Below are 13511 nucleotides of genomic sequence, written 5' to 3' on the forward strand. Positions count from 1 at the left end.
CAGGGTCTAGGAAGGGCCAGGCCCTGCACTGAATGCTAGGTCTACACAGGGGAAAAAAACAAAAAACAAAAACAAAAACAAAAAAACAAAAAACAGATGAACACAAGAGCTTCAGATATCCATAGATGATGAAACAGACATTTATATACTCACAACACAGTAAGATAAGTGATGCCTAAGACAGGACATGAAGCCTACCCAGGAGCTCCCACAGAAAGGCTGGGGCATCATCAGCGACATCTATTTGTGGGGGGTGTGGTGTGATGTGTTGTTTTATAGAAAACTGGTGGCTAAGGCAAATTTGTAGGTTAAATTGTAGTCATTTGAGTGACTGTTGGCACAGGAGCAACAAAGGGTGATCCCAGAAAAGGGAAGTGTACTCAAAGCCCACAGGGCATGAAAGGAGAGAACTTCAAGGAAGAAGTAAAGGTCACAATGTGCAGAGCCTGCTGAACTGGAAGGAGGAGTATCAGCTGCCCTATCAGAAACCCAGTGAGGGGCCACAGAGAGACAAGAGCACCAGAGTTGTACTTCCGGTTCAGGAACATTCCCCTGGATTCAGTATGCCAAAAGACTTGTAGACAGGTAAACCAGGAGACAGAAGGAGAAGCAGTAGGAGAAGCAACTGGATAAGGGTCAAAACTATGTGTAGAGTATGAATAGAAATGTGTAAACTAAAAAACTAAAGATGTAAAACAGTGTTGGTGAAGGGGCTATCTTGTCACCAACAAAGATGAGCATGAGGTTGGTTTGCTCTGATGCACAAGGCTACAACCATGTTAGGGAACCTGAACGCATAGAGTTAGCAAGTGCTACACAATTTTATCCAGTAATCCTAAATTGACTAGGACAATTAAGATCTTGAGCATACCTTAGGGCTGGAGATGAGTGTGACATTCAGCGTGGAAAGTTATAAACTTTCACAGATAAATAATTATACTGAAGCTCCCAGCGTTTGACTTCCTACTCCAAAGACAGATTAACCCCTCACCTAAAGTAAAGGTCAAAAATCAGTTTAAGAGGAAGAACAGTGGATGAGTTGAGAGGCTGGAAGGATGGCTCAGGGGTCAAGAGTGCATACAGCTCTTGCAGTTCAGTTCCCAAGGGATCAGGCACCTCCTGCCTTCTGTGGGTACTTCTGTGGGAATCCCCACACAGTTGCACATGCATACAGATAAACTAATTAGTTTTTAAAAGAAAAGGCTAAGTTGTGCTAGAAAGATCAGAGTCAGAAGTTTAGGAAGGATATGAAAATGATCAAATAGGAGAAAAAACATTAACCATCACTGGTGGGTTATTTTAGTCTTGGCTACATAGACAATCTCATATAAAGAGTGACATCATTATAAATATAGAAGTATCATGATTCTGAGTGGTCACTTTGTCTGCTTTGTTAACAGATTTTTAGGCAAGGCAGTGGTAGTGGCACATAGCAAATTTTAGTAAATGTGCTGAGTGGATGATTGAATTCATTGCTAGTACTTAACAGGCATCTCCAGGTAAAGGAGTAAAAGCACCAAAGACCAAGAAGAAAATATTATTTTATCTTTAATTTTGAAAAAGAGTACCGATGACCTCGATGTGATGTAATGGTGTGACAGAGGTAAGGGACCCAAAGGCCCCATTTTCATCAAGACAATGGCACACAGACTGTAAGTAACATAGGCCAAAATTCACAATTTCATGGCACGGTTTCCCTTCCCTACTACATCAAGGGGTGTTATTTAGTGCATCAGTCTGGCAGGCACAGAGGAACTAGAACACCATGCTGCACACAATGGTGTGTGCTGATACAGACTGACTTTGAGCCTCAACCTTGTATTAATTTAGCACACAGGGGCTTATGCAAGATAGTTGTCCACACACAGTTGAACAAAAGATCCAATAGTACCTAACTGTTAGAATTTATTAACAAATAGAAGTCTACATTTCTTTTAAAACATTACATGTAACAATAGGCTTTCATTCTGCAAGCTCATTTGCCCATTGGAAAAAAAAAGTCTGTCTATAAGGAGGGCAGAAGTATTGTATGGATGGGTCACCGAAGTTCCTAGAGCTTACAGTATTTACTCTTGACCACTTCATTAGAAGGAAAGCTGGAAATAGAGTGGTATGCACCCATTCCAAACTGGCATTCTGTACAGTACCCCACATAGCAAGCCTAAACCACATTTGAGTCACATTTGAGAGCACAGCTAGGGAGGGCCTGTGGAGAACAAACTTTTAGTCTGGTGTTTTAAGTAGCACAGATCTTCAGCCCAGTGACCCAGTGCTCAGTTTCAGAGCATTGTGGAATGCTGGGTCTGAATTCTCAGGCCAATGCTCGGCTTTTTCAGAGCAGTAGGCACCAGCTCCCCTTAGTCTGCATTTTGTTCAAGGAAAGTATTTGCAGTGAGGCCACATTGGAGCATCTCAGCCCTAAACTTCTACCCACTTGCATTCTACCACCTAAAGCTGGATAAGGTCATGGTAGACACACTCATCTCTTCTTTGAAAAACACAGTGAACTTCCAGAAATCCTAGTTGACTTCTCTCTGATTCAGCCACAAATCCCAGAATATGACTTGATAGGACTTTCTGATAAAAACACAGCTTTATCCGGTAGAGGAGACAGGTAGTTTATCCGAATTTGCTAGCTGGAAGACTGATTAAGCTCCTTGCCTGTCCTGGTCCTCAGTTTCCTTGTAAGTCTAAAGAAAATAAAGACCCTGCCTGCCCCCCATCCCCACTAAATTAATTGGATATTTCAAATATCAAGATGTGGTTGACATATTTTTTAAACTTTGAATACTGGAAATATAAAAGACAAAGGTAAATCATAACATCAAATCACAGTGTCTTGAAAAAGCTGGGGGTTGGGTGATAGGAACACATTAAAGATTCAACTTTTCATATCTTTTTCTCCTCTCTCTTCCTCTCTGAGGTTTCTTGAGTCCTTATTCATTTACTCAAGAAAGCTTAATTTAGCTTTGGTTTGATTCAGAGTCTTCAGTATTGGTTAAGCGAGCCCTTGGTGCCTCTTAAATGCCACCTTCTGTTTCCTGGGCAAGAGTGCCTGGGCTGGCAGAATCCCACAGCCCAGCAGGGCAACAGCGGTTATGGGAGGAGCTGCCGAGGGGGTGCTGTTTCAGCTCCTGAAATTAGTGCCTAGAGAGCTGCAAATTCCAGTTGTCTCTGATCAGATGGTCCGGAACTGGAAATGACAGGAGTGAGAAGTTCATGAAAGAGAAGGTTGCAACCCCAGGGGGAGTTTGCGCAGGAGCCCACCCCTGTGCACAGGCATGGAAAGGAATGCTTCCTCTCTGCTCTGCCTGGCTCTCTACCTCCAGCTCTAGCTTCCCTTGGCTGTCGACATAGCATCTGTGCCTATACAGTATGAAAAACAGTGGCATCCCGGCCACACCCATGGCCAATTTCTTGGACATTCCAGTTTTCTTTTCATCGTTTTTCTTCTGTTTCTGTGTTCCTTCTGAATATTAGTCTTCCACCTCGGTACATACTTCAGAAACGTAAATGTGCCTTTTGAGATGTCAGACAAGGACTAAACCGAAAACTGAACATATAAATGAAACCTTTGGTTTTCATACTGCCAGAGGGGGGCATGATGTTTTGTATAGCAGAGAAGTCAGACAGAGACAATGAGTTTCGTTCATTTTGTTTTGAGGCAAGGGTTACTCTGTAGCCCTGGCTGTCCTGGAACTCATTCTGTAGACCAGGTTGGTCTTGATTTCAGAGATCTGCCTGCCTCTGCCTCCAGAGTGCTGGGATTAAAAGTGTGTGCCAACACCACTCAGCCAACAATGGACTTCTCAAAGTCTCTATAAGACTTCTCTCTACACGCGAACCTGTCATGGTCATTCATTCAGTGACTGACTGCATTATATAAAACTATCATCTTTAAACAAAAAGGGATAAGTTATATACCATATGTCAGAAGCAAAGTCAATTTTTAGCAAAGTCAATCTTTTTTGGAAATAAAATATATATCTCTAAATATTCAACATTAGCACATAACCAAATCTGGTTGCAAAAAGAGAATTGGTGATTCCTGACAATATAGCAAGGAGCTGCTATAAATATATGAGAGACAACTGATGGCTAAATTTCTTTGCTTCTTAGTTGACAGAGAGGAAGACGGCCTGAGTTATCTACATCACGATAAAGAGCAGAGGAGAATATTAACCAGACTTAGTGGCTGGTGAGGGAAACATCTGTTAATATCAGTTAACTGACATTCTTAAATAAAAGAAAGGGACAAGCAGAATCTTCCCAATCTCCATGCTGTGCCTACACACCCAGCAAATAGGTAATGTTGACGTGCCAATAAAAAGATAATCGGATGTTCAAGACCCCCATCACAGTCTAGCCATGTTCACTTTCTTCCATCCTGGCCTGCTTATGGACACTAGGCCCCTAGATATTTGCAAACATATTTCATCTTTCTGGGATGCCTTTTCTTCTCTAATGTGTTAAATACTCTCCTACCAATTCTTCATACCCAATTCAAGTGTTGTTCGTCATTTATGACGACTGTTTTCAACAGACACTCAAGTGGAGTGTCTTTATGGGGATGTGAAATTTCCTAACATTGATTTCTTTTCTCTTAAGATGATAAATCACATTATACTGTATCACAGTATACAGGTGAGGGCTATTTCTACCCTCTTTCTACATCAACCCAGAACTTAAAAAGTGTAATTGGAGCAAAAACCATGCCTCATTGTTATATACGTTGCACAGGTTTGGCACACTGTAAATGCCCAATAAATCATGAAAGGTGAGCTGAAAAAGCAGCTTCATGAAGTTACGGATGAAGTTAGAGATGGCAGGGAGGGTGTGATACATTTACAGTGTTCCTTGGAAAAAGGGGACCCCCCCAATCTTCTTAAACGTTATGAAATGATGCCAAACGGGTAAAAAGCTGGATGTTTGTGGTGTTAAATTTTGAAGATTGTTGTATGAAACATTGTGAAAAGAAGTTTCTATAACTGTCCTGATCGTTGAAAACCCAAGGCAAGGAACTCATTCCTGAACACATCTGAGTGAAGCACAGAAGACACTCTGTCTGAAATCTCACAAGCAAAACTCCAGTTTCAGGAATGGAACATTTACAAGGAAAACAAGCAGCCCAGTACGTGAGGGAATAAGTACCTCACACACATGAAAAGAATGCTAATCTCTAGTTTTCTGCCTTTAAAGAAGGCTTGGGTGTGGTTCCACCCTGCTTAATTTATGTAATGATATGAGGAGCTACCACTGACTTCCTAGAGTTAAGGTAAGGAGCCATTCTTGGGGGCTGGGAAAAGCTTGCTTGATCCTCTGAACAAAGCTCTCCTTTAGAACTCTCGTTTACGTGACCACACACACACACACACACACACACTGAAGTTGAGTCTGAAGACACAATTTCACAAGAGATGAAAGTTAGAATTTGACACAGAAGAAAAAACCAGCCATGTCTGGGCAGGAATGCTGAGGCCGACTGAACGTGTGTTTATGAGTGAAGGCAATGATGACTTACGCATGTCTGGAGAAGGCAGAAGTATGTTTATTTTTTTTTCAAGCATCTCTATGTATTTTTGAGGTGTGGGAATTTGTGGATCCTAGCACATAGAAGGAGGAGGAGAAAGAAAAAATGGAGGAAAGAGAAGGAGGAAGAAGAGAGAAAAGCAAAAAGGAGAAGGAGAGGAGGAGAAAGAGGAGGGGGAGGAGGAAAAGAGAACAATGAGGAGGGAGGAGGAGAAGGACGAGAGATGGGGAGGAGGGGTTGTTTATGATGTCATATTTTGAGGACTACTACATTTAGCATAATGACAGAACTTTCTATGGCTGTCTTGACTATTTTGGATTATAAGACAGATTTGATGCCAAAGTCAGAGTCTGCTGTCCAAATGAGCTGAAAGTTTGGATGTCAAATGGAGCATAATGTCTCAAGTATTTTTCTGTCTCACTCTAGACCACATTCGGTCTTTCCCAATGACACTGATGCCTCTAAGTGAGTGTTGCTCCCTCGTCCTAATATTGACCAGGTTCCCAGTATATGAGGAAGAACTCCAGGGGCTGTGTGTCCCAGAAGACACTGAATAAAGAGGAAAGACGAAACCTACAACAGCTCCCGAGGTGTGGTTTAAAGCAAGGCACCAGGAGGCCCACCATGCACAGGGCAGCCCTATTTTGAAAGGCCTTGCAGCTTAGCCATTCTTGCAAACACCAAGGCAGAAATCCAGAGCAGGAGCTTTATATTCAGAAAAGCCTCTCTACAAGACACAGCCGCAAAGATTGCTGGGTCAGGGGAGGACAGGAAGAAGAGCAGGTTTGACAGGATGAGCTCTGTGAGTCAGGTAGACCTGGTGTACACTATAAAACTGCAAGCCTCCAGGCGAGGCAGCACAAAGGGGCCTTCTGCACATCTCTGGCACTGTCTGAATGAGAATAAGTTGCACCAAGAGCCAACAGGCAGGAAGAGTGAATGGCATCCTTTAGAGCCAGAAGTAAAGGAGAGAGGATGGGCAAGAGCAGTTTACCTCTGAGTGCCATGGACACAGCCCCCATATACTAGGAACCTGGTCAATATTAGGATGAAGGAACAACACTCACTTAGAGGCATCAATGCCACTGGGAAAGACCGCATGAAACTAGAGTGAGACAGGAAAATACTTGAGACATTACTCTCCATTTGACATCCAAACCCTCAGCTCATTTAGACAGCAGACTCCGACTTTGGCATCAACTCCATTTTATAATTCAAAATAGTCAAGAGTGGACCAGGCTGGCACAAAGAACATGCTTCCTTTGATTATTTGTTTGCTTTCTAATGGATGGAAAGAGAGAAAATAAAGTCCCAATCTTTCAGCATCACTGAAATTCTGTTATTAATGAACAAGGGCCTGAAAGGCTCGAAGCTCATTAGTGGCTTCTGTGGAGAAGTCTGGGGTGCTGGATGGGAGAAGGAAATGGAAAGGCAGCCAGTTAACAGCAGGGTCATCTAAATCATCACACTCAGGAGGACTGGAAAAACAAGACAGCAGACAGCGTGTTACCCTCTGCAGAAAACTAACAGTGAAAGAAAGCTTTTATTGAGTATATACATGGAATGTCTTAAGTCAGGCTGCTGAATAAACAGCTGCTGTTGACACAGAAAAGAAGATAAATAGGCCTTCATAATGGTCAGAAGAACGGGGAGCATGGGCTGTTGGGTAGAGAGCATTTGAAAATCTAGGTCACCTAATCAAACACACCCCTGGTAGGGTCAACTTAGTCATGATCAACGCATGGCCCTCAGTCTGTGGCAAATACCAGGTCCAACCTCTTTACAACAACAGTGCTTAGCATAGCAAAACTTTTAAGGGCTGAGGATGTAATTCAGGTAAATATAGTGCTTGTTTAGTCCTCACAAGGCCCCGTGTCCAATCTCCAGCATCAAATAAACCGGACATGGTAGCACAAGACTGTAATGCCAGTCAGTATTGGGGAGGCTCAGGCCGAAGGGTAAATTCAAGGTCATCCTCAAAGATGTAGTGGGTTCCAGGTCAGCTTGGGCCACAAGAGATTCTATTTCAAAACCAGAAATGTATTAAGCATTACCACGCACAAGGGACTGTGCTCATTTGTGGAAAGACACAAACGCACTCCACCTCTCAAAGGATTTCCCCTGCATTTGAAGAAACAGGGTCAAAACATATAAAAAGATAACAAACACTGTAGCTCCCAACACAGCAGGAAGGCTGAAGGTCCAAATGGTGATAAATGTGCGGGGGGCTAAGAGGAAGGCAAGCTGCCAGGGTGCAGGGTGGAGGTTAATTAGACTACTCACACATGAGAGTACACTTGAGCTGAACAGAGTTCAGAAGGTCAGGCAGTCAAGATTCTGGAAAAAGGGAGGAAAACGAAGAACTTGGGAGGCAGTGGCCTGTCTGTGGTAGCGCAGTGACTAATGGATGCTCAGGGGGACTTAGTACTTGGGATCTGCCTCCCCCGTGTTACTGGCAAGTTCTTTAACCTCTCTGCACCCAGTTAGATCTTGGATAAAACAGCGATGGTGGACATTAAAATCACCTCCACTTGCTTTTGTTAATCCTCTTTGCCGTTTAGCTGCTTTGTGCTTACGGAGTCAAATAAATCTAGGAGTCCCCAATGTTAACACGTAGAGGGGATTGAGTACACTGTCCCCTCTAATGTGCAATTCTCTGCCACTACAGTGCTAACAAGCACAAACTCTCAGGAGAATCCAACCTTGTTCTTCTTTTCTATCCCTCTGATCTGTCAGTATCCTTTGTAACACATAACCTTAAAGGACATCCATTCATGTATATATATATATATATATATATATATATATATATATATATATATATATGTTTTATGTTTTGATAACAAAAATCTATAGACAAAGTTTTTTCTAGCTTCAACTCTATTATAGCTCTTTCTTTCTTTGTTTTTATTGAGAATTTCAGACATGCACACAATTCATTCTGATCAAATTGGCCTCACTCTCCCCCTATCCAATTTATAAACAGATTTTCTTAACTTTATAATTCATTTTATAAATCTTTCTTATATTTTCTAAAGATTTATTTGTACTATTTTAAGTGTGTGTGTGTGTGTGTGTGTGTGTGTGTGTGTGTGTAAATATAAGTGCAGATGCCTGGGAGATGAGAGGCATTGGATCCTGCCTGAGCTGGAGTGACAGGATTACACAATACACCTAATAGGGATTCTGGAAATCAAAGCTGGGTCCTCTGTATTCTTAGGGTGCACTCTTACCCACAACCATCTCTCAGCCGCTAAATTCTTCTTCTTTTTTTTTTTAATTCACAGTTTGCACATTTTACTAGATCATTGCCATTAGTTCATACCAATTACACAGAAGGTCTCCTAAACACTTGACTGGTCTCTTGAAGTAGGCTTCAAAATATCATGCACTTTCCCATTTTGGGGGGATCTGCAGTGTGCTTTAAGGGTTCAGTGAGGCAAGCTATGAGGCAGTCATTAACTTGCACAGAGCGAATGGAAACCTAGCTTCCTGCTTACGGTTTCCTCTTAGACACAGAGAAACATTAACATCGCTCCACCCACACCCACACCACACCCACACCCACACCTACCCCTGTTGCTTTTGTGAATCTTCTCTGCCGTCTATCTGTGTTTAACTTACTGAGCCAAGTAAATCTGGGAGTCCCCAATGCCAGCTGTGAAGAAAACAGAAGACATTGAGTTCACTGTCCCCTCTAATGTGCAGTTAGTTCCCTGCCACTACACACGAAGGCAAAGTGGAAGAATTATCTCTTAGTTTCTGTCCAGCAATATATAACTCAAGGACTATCCATCCCATGAATCAAAGTAGACGCACCCAGATCAGTGAGACTTGTGAAGGAGGACATCTCACCTTCCACAAAGAAGTCACCACTCTGTCCTGACTCAATGAGGTACTATATCTGAGTCTAGTATTGTCATTCTTTGGGAGACAGAACTCAGACGGCTCTAATTTGGAATACTCCCCAGCATGGTGTGTAAAAAGAAGAAGAATCTAACCAGTGGAGGCTGAATGTGGCACTGTCTGTGTTTCCAGGTAAATGCTTATGACACTGGAGTCCCAGACCCCAGCAATAAGAAGATGGGATGGGGGATGGGAGCAGGCCTAGATGATGGTGCCTCCAGACTAGTTAATGGGAAGATTATGCCTTCTAACCAACTTAGTGAGTCAAGGAATGCAAAGGGCTTTTGCCTATGATGAAGTGTTGATGAGGTGCTCAGCTACAGATCTTCATTTTCCGCCTTTGATTCACTAAAGTATAAATAATCTAAATGATACATAAATTTCACTGTCAGTGTCATGTAGTTATTTTTTGAGGAACAGCCACAAATCTGAGATCTGGTATTTAACAAACAGCTCAGGCTGCCTTCTGAGACTAAACACACAGTGTGTTTTCCAGGCTGTAATTTGATAAAAAACAAAATGTCTTCAGAGAGAGGACAAGCCAGTCCTGTTGCTTGAAAAGTCACTTGGAGAAAAGTGTCTTTACCCAACTGGAATAAGACCTAGACAATGTACCGCCCTTGCTGGCTGGCCCTGATCTGCCCTGGCATGTCTTCTTATGACCATCATTCCATTCTCCTCTTACAGGAACTTGTGCCTTCTACTCAGCTGGCTCCGGGAACAGATAAACTCTGCTTGGTTGCTCTAACTGCAGTTGGCAAACATCTGGGAACTGGAACTCTTTATACCCTTTCAAATGATTAAAACACAAAAGGCCAAAGGCCATTTGCACTATCTGCTGAGGTTTACTGTACCAGAACTTAAGGCACATTTGTACTTGCTTTCAAAAATAAAACCAAAACACAAATTAGGAGGCAAGCATTATTTGACATATTTACAGATCCCTGGAGTGTCTGGATTAATAAACAGGGTTGGATTCTCTAATCTACAACTCATCCATCCTTCTCGGATGTGTTGTGTTTTCTACTTGATGTAGACGGAAGTTTTTTTCAGGGAATTATTGGTGAGGTTTCACCATTTGACCAGAGCCCAACAAGTGGTCCCCTCTATAGGATTAGTTACAATGAGGAATTTAAATTACCTTTAATTAGCTTTTATACTCTTATCTTAAAATCCACTGGTCTATCACATGCTTTAAATTAATATTGTGCTGATAAATAATTTTAATAAGACTATATACATGTGTCATTTATACTTGTTCTCTTAGGATATCCAGAAGGTTAAATAAAGACCCAAGACTCTAGCATCACTACAAGGTCTTAAGATCTAAGGATTTTTTGAGCTCACGGTAATGGGTGTAGGTTTTTTCAAATTTATGACCTTTTTTAAAATGTGCATTTTGACACTGGTAATAACTGTGTTCATTATTTTTCTTGAGATAGGTTCATTTTTCTTTTCTTTCTTTTCTTTTTTTTTTCTTTTGAGAAAATGTGTAAGGAAGTATTAGAGTCCACAGTTTGATAATCAGGTCCTTTTCCAGACAACAGTGGAAATCTATTAAAAAAAAATAAAGCTAGTTAGATGACAATCTAAATAGACACACAAGAACTCTCCATGGCCATAACCACCATCCTCTGGCATGGCACGAAAAAGGTATGTGTGTCCAGCACAGGGACCATTGAATACCCAAAAGTAAAAGTACCTAGCTTGCTACTTAACCCAAGTTGTGAAGAGAATTGGCCATTTTATTTTTGTTTATGCATTTATTGTGTACTTGATTTTGTTGAATCACAAAGTACAGTCTGCAGTGGCTGCCTTAACTCAGGCAAAGGTACTAGCACTCTTTAACCATAGCTTTTGCTTTCCTGAGAGAAACTGCACTCCAGACGACTATACCCAGAAAAGTTGTCAACAACCATGTCAAGGAAACATGACAGGGAGCCACAGAAGTCCAAGAACAGTTTGAGAATTCTTTTTTCTAGAAGATTTTTATGAAAATTCCAAGCTAAGATATTTTAATAATGAATTAAATACGAAGAACAAGAGTGCATGAATTTGTACCAGCAACAAAAGCTTTTCATCTGCTACTAACCACACAACATTTCAGTCAATGGTAGACCACATTCAAGTTAGTCATCCCTGAAACTCATCCTGGTCGTTAAAAGGTGCTACTGTTCAGTGACATCACGGCCACCTTGCTGTCTTAATGTCATGCATTTCACACATGCTCATGATGTGACAAGCCTACCACATTACTAGACATAAGAAAATTCATCACTCACAGTTCTTCATAATACACGGAGGATGATAATGATACATGGCCATGTTAGTGGTCTGTGTATTTGATGCACTATTCCTTGTTATTATTACTCCTGTTTATTTTTAATAAAGGTTAATAACAAACCAGGTTACACTGGCAGCAGCTTCATAAACTCTCCTGTTCACTGCATTTGTTGTACGTCTTGACCTCAAGAAGTCACAGTGAATGGCACCATGCACATGAACTGCACAGGTTCGAGACACATGGGCTCTCAGTGCTAAGAGAGGGAAGTGGACACAAGTTCCCGCCCCTAACCCAGAAGCTATCTTCAATTAACAATTGCTTACAAAGCAAAATATCAGTTTTCTCCAAAGGAGTCTGTTCGTTAGGGTTTTATGGCTATGAAACCATGGTGAAGAGACACCATGACCATGGCAATTCTTCGATAGGAAAGCATTTAACTGGGTTTGGACTAAATTCAAAGGTTTAGTTTATCATCATCATCATGGCCGAAGCACGGCCGCACACAGGCAGACATGGTGTTCGAGAGATAGCTGCAGATAGTTCGAGAGAGATCTGCATCCAGATTAGCAGGCATCAGGATAAAGATACATGAAGCTTACAAAACAACAAATGGACCAGAAAAGAAACTCCCCTCACCACATAATAAACAAAACATTAAGCATAGAGAACAAAGAAATAATATTTAAAAGCTTCAAAGAAAAAAGCTAAGTAACATATAAAAGCAGACTTACTAGAATTACACCTTGCTTCTCAATAGAGACTCTAAAAACTTAGACAGATGTGTTGCAGACTCTAAGAGAACACATATGGCACTCCAGATTACTATACCCAGCAAAATTGTCAACAACCATAGCTAGAGAAAATAAAGTATTCCATAATAAGGTCAAATTTAAACAATACCTATTTACAAAAGTAGCCCTACAGAAGGTGCTAGAAAGAAAGCTTCAACATAATAAAGCTAACTGTACACATAAAAACACAGAAATAAATAATCTCACACTAGCAAAACCAAAGGGACACACACACTCCACTACCACCAAATGTAGAGAGTTTTGAGTTAGTTCCTGCATAGAGCCTTCACACCTATGTTCTAGTTTCTTTGATGCAGGAAGGTATGCTGCAGGCTACAGAAAGAGAAACTTTGACACCAACTGAGTCACAAAACATTCTACCTACAATCTGCCCTGCCTCCAAACTGTGCTGGGGCAATGGTGGTGTAGAACTTGTGGGAGTGAGCAAACAATATTTGGTTTAACTTGAGGCCTTCCTTGAGAGAGAAATTCTAAATTGGAGGTCTCCACCAGGACCCTACCCGTGAAGCTCAAGGAATCCTACAGAAGAGAAAAGAAAAGATCACTGGAGTCGGAGGGGATGGAGGACACCAGGAGAACATGACCCACTGAATCAGCTAAGCAGGGCTTAGATGGGCTCACCAAGACTAAAGCAGCAAGCATAGGCTCTGCATGGGTATGCCTGAGTCCTCTGTGTATATGTTATGGTTGTTCAGCTTGGCATTTTTGTGGGACTCAAACAATGAGAGGTGAGAGCAGATGTATCCCTGATTCTTTTGCCTGTTCTTAGGACTCATTTCTTTCTGTTGAGTTGTCTTGTCCAGCCTCAATGTGAGAGGTCTTTGCCTTGCCTTGTTGTATCCGGTTTTATTGTGTTTGTTTCTAGACTCCTGGAGGTCTACATCTTTCTAAAGGGAACTGGAGGAGGAGTGGATCTGAGGGATGGGGAGGTAGGAGGGAGCTAAGAGTGGACGGGGGATGGGGGGGGGAAAACTGTGCT

The sequence above is a fragment of the Arvicanthis niloticus genome, chromosome 21 (assembly GCF_011762505.2).
Source record: "Arvicanthis niloticus isolate mArvNil1 chromosome 21, mArvNil1.pat.X, whole genome shotgun sequence".
In the NCBI taxonomy this organism is placed as follows: Eukaryota; Metazoa; Chordata; class Mammalia; order Rodentia; family Muridae; genus Arvicanthis; species Arvicanthis niloticus.